The sequence below is a fragment of the Vanessa cardui genome, chromosome 6, assembly GCF_905220365.1.
Source record: "Vanessa cardui chromosome 6, ilVanCard2.1, whole genome shotgun sequence".
Classification (NCBI taxonomy): Eukaryota; Metazoa; Arthropoda; class Insecta; order Lepidoptera; family Nymphalidae; genus Vanessa; species Vanessa cardui.
In genome coordinates, this window is record NC_061128.1 from 9,047,801 (window position 1) to 9,055,639 (window position 7,839).

Genomic DNA, 7,839 nt, shown 5'->3' on the forward strand with positions numbered 1-7,839 from the left:
ATAAATAAATTTATTTGATTTCCATTTATTTTCACTGTTCAACTATTTCTTGTCCAGTAATAAATGTTAACAACGTGGTGATTTCTGTGTATATGACTTAATTTGGAGATATTTTGAATATCCTTCACGGTAGAGCAGTCACAGTAGTGGACCAGAGTTAAAGACAATAGCAGGTATTAAACAATGTTAGTAACATGTACATATTAGTTACATATACGTGTATTATAGAAAAGTGTATCAAAACAACACCATTGTGCCGGCAGGCGTCTGTCTGTAAAACCTTCATTTCACGCATCGCGTTACCAACAAATCGCCGCCTGCGCCGGCGCACTGAATACACGCCTATCTTCATTGTTACTTTAAATGACATACATTTATGTTGTGTTTTCTTGATGCATTTTTTAAAAATAACATAGACCCAAATGTTTAGTCATTTTCGTGACTGGCTTTCTTTATCGAAGGTCACAAGATCAATCGTTACTTGTAACATTATGTTACATAATCTAAAACAGGCCGTTTTAGATTTTCTTGAAAATTTACGTCTCTGACGTCTTTAATCACAAGTTTAAAACGAAATGTAACATTGAATTTAAAAATTTAGAATCAATAGATTCTACCACAATTAAATAAGCTAGGTAATAACCTAGGTTATTTATTTATTTGTTTATCGTTTTATTTGTTTACCACAATTAAATAAGCTAGGTAATAACCTAGGTTATTACCTAGCTTATTTAATTGTGGTAGGACGCCGGCGTATAGCTTTTCAGGTAGGTACCGACTCAACAGAGATTCGACGCTTAACCGCTTGATGGAAGATTTAAAGAAATTGCACATGCATACATGAATAAAATATGAAGTATTATAGATTTCTTTAGACAGCTCTTGTTGAAAGAACATCAAAACTTAGAGAAATACTTACCACCAAAATAGTCCATTTTTGCGTCTGCTTTTCTTTTCTCTACCAAATAAAACGACAGAAATATAAGGAGCTAACAGTCTTGGCTGTATTTAAAATTCAATACTATTTGTTTATGAATAAATTTACACACATACGCAATAACAATCGAATTATGATTCAATGACTCGTGTTATGTAAGAAAGTAAAATTAATTTGGCGCTGTAAGGTACTTTGGATTTTTTATACAGCACTGACAGCTGCATTACCTTATACTGTGACTCGCCTTGCCATTGAAGGCTTAATAAGAACACCACGCTAAGATATATTGCGCTAAATGAAATACTTCAGTTTTTACCTCACCCGATAGTCCATTACTTTAAAATGGCTTAAAAGTTATAATTAGTGGAACAACACTTTATACATTTTGAAATATACTTTTTAATTAAAATTCCTTTGCTATAAGAAGTCGTGTAAAATTTATAAAAAAACTTTGATGAGAAAATATTTTTAGTCTTTAAATCAATATGTCTGTACAACTTTAAAAATTTGTAGGAGTGTATACTAAAGCGTAGATAAATCTTGTTGATTTTTTTTATTTAATCTCACAGAAAACTGGTAAGTACGTATTATGTAAGTAAGTCTTGACGATTTTGTATATTTCTATCGTCCATAAATATAAATACATTTAATATTTAATGCATTTAAAATTGATATCTATATTTAATACGAACCTAGAAGTCAACAATTCAGTAAACATATAAATAAACGTCAAGTCGAGAATGACAAACGTTGAAATATCCAACGACCAAAAATATATTTGTTTTTCTATTGAAGGCGCCAGTGGTTTTTAAAGGCAATCAATGGTAATCCATAGATTCATAGCTATATACTACTACTTCTTGGAATTGTAATGATGAATAATATAAGACGAAAAATTTAAACAAAAATCAACTCCGATTAGGCTTCATTTTGAAACAAATAAATAAAATATTCCTATAGTGCAGAACTTATAAATCGATCAGCCTACACGCGTCATGCTAAATAATATTACATTAGTATTTTAAATAGAATGTCAGTTCATGATTAACCGATACGAATATAATTACTTCTCACTTCAGTCCTACCATAATGTATGAAAATATCAGTATTTAAACATAATATGATACATAGACGTATGTATGTGTTCACCCTTTGTTTACGAAGGACTCTTTATGCATATAACGCAGCTGCGATATTTTGTTCATTTCACGGTTGGTGCGGCGCGTCGGGTGCGCGGGCGCAGATCGATGGGGACAATGCACGTAACTGTAGCGGGTTATATAGGAAATGGGTTTTGACATGGAAATATTGTTAGTTTGAACTCGGGTCGTATGTACGGCACGTATGTGTGTATGTATAGAAAATTAGTCCTGCCTTCGATAAAGAGGTCCGCTTAGAAAGAGTCTTGCCAATGAATATTATAAAATTATGCTATAATATCACAAATGTTATTTTTTAATATGTTTTATTTATTTATTTATTTATTGGAAATAGTTACACCATCGACTTATCACTAACACATTCACTTAGCAGTAGATACAGGGTATTAAATCTAGGTAAATAAATCATTACAGGTGTAAACAGCATTGACCTTAAGATAAGACTATACTAACCTAATTATATTTTTACTAAAAATTAAAAAAAGATAAATAAATTATAGATAATTAAACAAAACATAAAATAAAATTTAAATACAACAACAAAAATCTACAAGGGTTGACATAACTTAATTTATGAATAAAATGGTTTTAAAGTTATACTATGAGATCTTTACAGAGCTTCACAAAAGTTGGCTTGCTTTGGGCAAAGATGTCGATATTGCCGTTAGAAGAATATTCATTATAAGAATTAATTATTCTGTTGAGGGGTGCATGTTTACCTAAATTTGTTTTAAAAGCTGTAGTTCTAAAAGGTTGTTTTATTGGGTGTCTAGGAATTTTGCAGGGAACAACTAAATTGATTTGCTGAAGTAGTTCAGGTGACATTATTTGACCATGTATCAGTTTGTGTAGGGTCAAAACATCGCTGATTTCACGGCGATTTTTAAGTTATATCATTTTAAAATGTTTTAGCCTATTGTTGTAGTTAGCGCGATAAGGACAACTAGTATCCTTGTATGCAAGAAAACGGGTAAAATTTTGTTGTATTCGCTCTAGTCTTTCGATATGGGTGTTATAGAATGGGTTCCATATATTTGATGCATACTCTAAATTGGAACGTACAAGAGAATTACAAATGCAGAGCAATGAGCGAGCATTCTTAAAATCCTTGCATGTTCGTTTTACAAATCCTAACATTTTCCAAGCTTTTGATATTATTTTGTCTAAATGATTAATAAAATTTAAATTGCTGTCGATAAGTACGCCTAAGTCTCGAATTGAATTAACCTCGGATAGAGGATCGCCAGATATAGAATATTTAGATAATATTGGTTTTCTGCGTCTTGTAAACTTTATATGAAGACATTTTTTAACATTTAATTCCATGTTATTTTTATTACACCAGCTAGCGAGAGAGTCTATATCTGCTTGGAGAAGGTCAGAATCGGATAACGTTTTTATAGGTCTATAGATTTTGAGATCGTCGGCGAATATTAAACATTTGCTAAATTTAACGCTGTCTGTTTTGGTATAAATATGAACAAACGACCATAGTCTACTGAAAGCCTATGGTGAAAGAAATTGCAATCAAATTGATTACAACTTGAATGAACTTAAAAATAATAATAAAATATAATAAAATACATTGCAAGCATTATCAATAAAATTAAATATGGCTTAAGATTGCCTACAAGGAAGCTGGACCGTCACACATAGTGTTTTAAGCTTAAAATTTGCTCCTTTCATCTGTAGAAAGCGTTTCTATAACGTCCCAGTCTCTGTCGTTGCTGTTTTGACGATGGCCTTATCTGACTTGGTGTGGCAGACTTAGCTTTTTATATATAAACAGATAGACAGGCTGGTCATGGTCATAGTGTCACCGAGATGGTGGAAATATCATAATGATACACAAGACATATGTACTAGGCCTCCGTGGTCGAGTGGTGTGTACACCGGTTTTCATGGGTACGCCACTCCGAGGTCCCGGGTTCGATTCCCGGCCGAGTCGATGTAGATTACCATAAGTTTTCTTGGGTCTGGGTGTTTATGGTACCTTCGTTACTTCTGATTTTCCATAACACAAGTGCTTTAGCTACTTACATTGGGTTCAGAGTAATGTATGTGACGTTGTCTCATATTTATTAAGGACAATATATAACACTACCGTGCTAAGGGCTGATATTCTCAGAATATATTCCTCCTATTACATTGTTTTGATAAATGAGCAAGAATATTTCCTAGAACTAAGTAGGATATTAATTAAAAAGTATTTGTCAAAATTTGAATGGAATTTGATGTTATTATATTCCATTTTCTGGCCTACCTCAAATTATTAATTTTGTTTCGATTGTGTAGTTTTATTTTTACTTTTAGTTATATCTACCGACCCGAAATAGTGCGATGAAGGCCAATCAGAACCTTCTTTTCATAAAGAGAGGAGAACACACCCCAGCAGTGGAATATTAACTGGCTATTTCTTAATTTTACCGCGTTATGCTCCATAGCTTTTACATAAATGCTGTTTGAATGGTTCGTTAATTATTTTCTATCATAAGCCATCATTACAAAGTATCATTATAAGTATAGTAAATTAAGCTAATATGTTATAAGTCAATTTTCGATATGGAAGCATTCGCAAGACATATGAGATTTTAGACCTCAAGGCTTAGTGTATCTTGATTGACGGTGTGAGGAGCGGTTCGAGTCTATGCATCGAAGGTCCAACTACCATCCTATTACAACTATGTAAGTCTATTAAAAGTAAGTAAGTAAGTCCTTCTAAATAAATTAAATATCAAATATGACTGAATAAAAGTATAGAAAACAGAATATAGGAATACATTCGTGTAAGCAATATGATATCAAAAAAGAAAAAAAAAATGTCGTCGGGAAACGTATAGAACGATATCAGTCGCTTCGATATATCTTCGTAATAAGTTGATGAAGTTTCATTTGCAGACCGTCTGTGGCCACGGAAGTTGCAGCTAAAGTAACTAACTTATCTGCAAGTCTGTCGACTTAAGAAGTACGGTAACATTTCAAGGAGAAACGTAAATGTATACATACCTATATTTGTGTCATAACAAACCTTTGTAAGTTTTCTCTTGATACGCTAAGTATCTATCGATATATTGAGTATCCACATAGATCTACTTACTATTTACATTGATGGTTCAGTGGGTTTACAAGTACTAGGTAATATAACATTTTATACATGAATTTCTCCTTTCAGAAGGAATTTCGGAGTTTATTGATCTTCGTTGCTGCAATGCATGTTACCTGTCATAGAAGGTCATCCAACACAAACAGTTGTCTAATAATGTTTGAACCATCGTTGAGCACGAGATACATTTCTAAAAAACAAAGCAATAACAGTGTGATCATATTAGTTGTGTTATTATTTAAATATTTAAAAAGAGTTTATTGTCGGTTCTTCTCTGTAGAATCTACTTTCCGAACCGGTGGTAGCTTCACTTGGTTGTAAAATTTCGATTCAAAAGTACTTGTAAAAGCCTACTTGAATAAAGTTTATTTTGATTTGATTTGATATTATAGTTAATATTTTTTTACATAATAGTGATTTAATTGACTGTTTCTCTCTAAGTTCAAATATATTTGACATTGGAAATTTGACTTGAAAACTTATGTAGAGAAGTTATCACTATTACTGTAGTGAATTCGTTGTCATTGAACGAACAACGAATGATATGAAGGAGCAGCAGTAAGCCAGCTATTTAACAGATAGATATATCGACGAGATTAAGGATGCTAAAATATATATAAACACTTAATAAACCCTACATACGTAAGTTAAGAAAACAAGAAATGTTACCGGTTCATTACAATTTCATAACTAAAAATATTGTTTTAAGATTATTAATAAATGACACAAACAATGTTCGTTTTTATTAATGTACTAAGTTATATTTTTGAATTACATTGGTGCAGAATTCCTCTACGTAAAAAACTATACGATAAAACAAATATAAATTAGCATGGATGTATTTATAATCTTGTTACATTATATCTCGCAATCTTGTTTAAATAATACGCTTAAAAAAAGTAAACGTCAGGTGTCGAGTCAAAACGATCATTACAGAACTGAACGATGTGAAAAAGCAGTTGAAACCTCAAACAATGATAATGTTCCTCATGTATAATTTATGTTACGCATTAATGAAGCAAGGTCATTTGAATTTATTTCCTTCGCCTGTTATAAAGCTCTGTTTTTGCACTGCTCGCTTATTACATAACAGCTAGTGATTATTCAATATTATTATATATTTTTTTGCAAAATAAACCTTTTTGTTCACAATAATATCATACCTTGATTCAAACCATGAGCGCGGGAGTTCTGCTACTCGTTCATAGATGGCGCTGAGCGTATCGAAATTCGTAATTGTAGTGGAAAAGTTTATCGTTCGTTTTAACTCTGACCACGTAAACGAAACGCGTAGACATTTTAATAAAACTTTGTTTGGTGTTTATTTTAGACGTCTCTGTGGACGGGTTACGGTATCGGATTTTAAACAAACTAATCCGTTTTTAAGGATTCCATTTACTTACTATAATCATCTCTACTTTTCTAAAAGTAAGGACACTGACCTCGCTTTTTAAGTTAGACAATGCTTAGTTGACGTTTGTTCGCATAAATTAAGAAGAGAAAATACTTTGTTGTTAAATGTTCGAATTGTTTTGCTTCCATAAGTTATAAATAAAATCCTTCAGAAACAATATTGGTCTTTATTATTTATTGACTTGTAACAAATAGGTATTACGGTAATAATTGTTTCATAGTTGTAGTAATTTTCCTATATTATACTTACATACAAAGAACATGAAATAAAAAGATGGAATTTTTATTATAAATATACTTTATTTAAAACATATACACACTAACACAAACATAACTCGATACTGATAATGATTTTACTGTAATATAAAAAGCTTAATAAGATCTTCTGCGTTGATCCTGAAATTGTATATATTTATATATTTTAACATGAAAATTTGCAGGTTGTATTGACTTCACATTAAGTTGATCATTATTAATTTCATCAGCGAAGGAAAAAGACATTTCAACATAAACATTGATTGTTACTCATAATAAAACCTCTTTGTACAAATACAAATATTCTTGAATGTAAAGCAATGAAATTTAAAAATAGAATGCAGACAACAAAGATTTCTAAGAAGCGACCTTCACTCAAACTTCTAAATTAGAACACACGGACTATGTATTAAAACATAACAGTTTACAAATAACCTTTTAATGTATTCAAATAAATATTTGCTTGATCTGTATAAGACCAACGATTCATACCAAATTGATGGCATATCAAAAAAATATTTCACTGTTACGTGTTCCATTGGTATATTTCTGAAATCCCGAAACTGAAGAAACGTTCGCCGTAGCGCAGTCATAAGCCTCTAAAGATACCAAACGAAACGGCGGCATCATTTTAATTTGAACAAATTAGCAACGTCGTTCGAAATTAATAATTCCCATTATCGAAAGTAAATGGAAAATCACTGAACCCCCTATATAATAGTCGAGGGATGGAATCATACCCGTACCTTGCAGTTATCAACTGACGAATACCTACATTCCATTTCCGTACGCGCGTGCTTGTGTGCGTGAGGTTTTCCATCGTGCGTGTGTGCCATCTCCTATCTCGCTCGCTCTCGACCAACTCATATGTCTCTATGTTCGCCTGGTATTATATTATAGATATAGTATGTCGTTCAAAAGTCCATTATTGTGTACTTAGCAGTGTTTTGTAAATGTCCTCGTTACGGAAT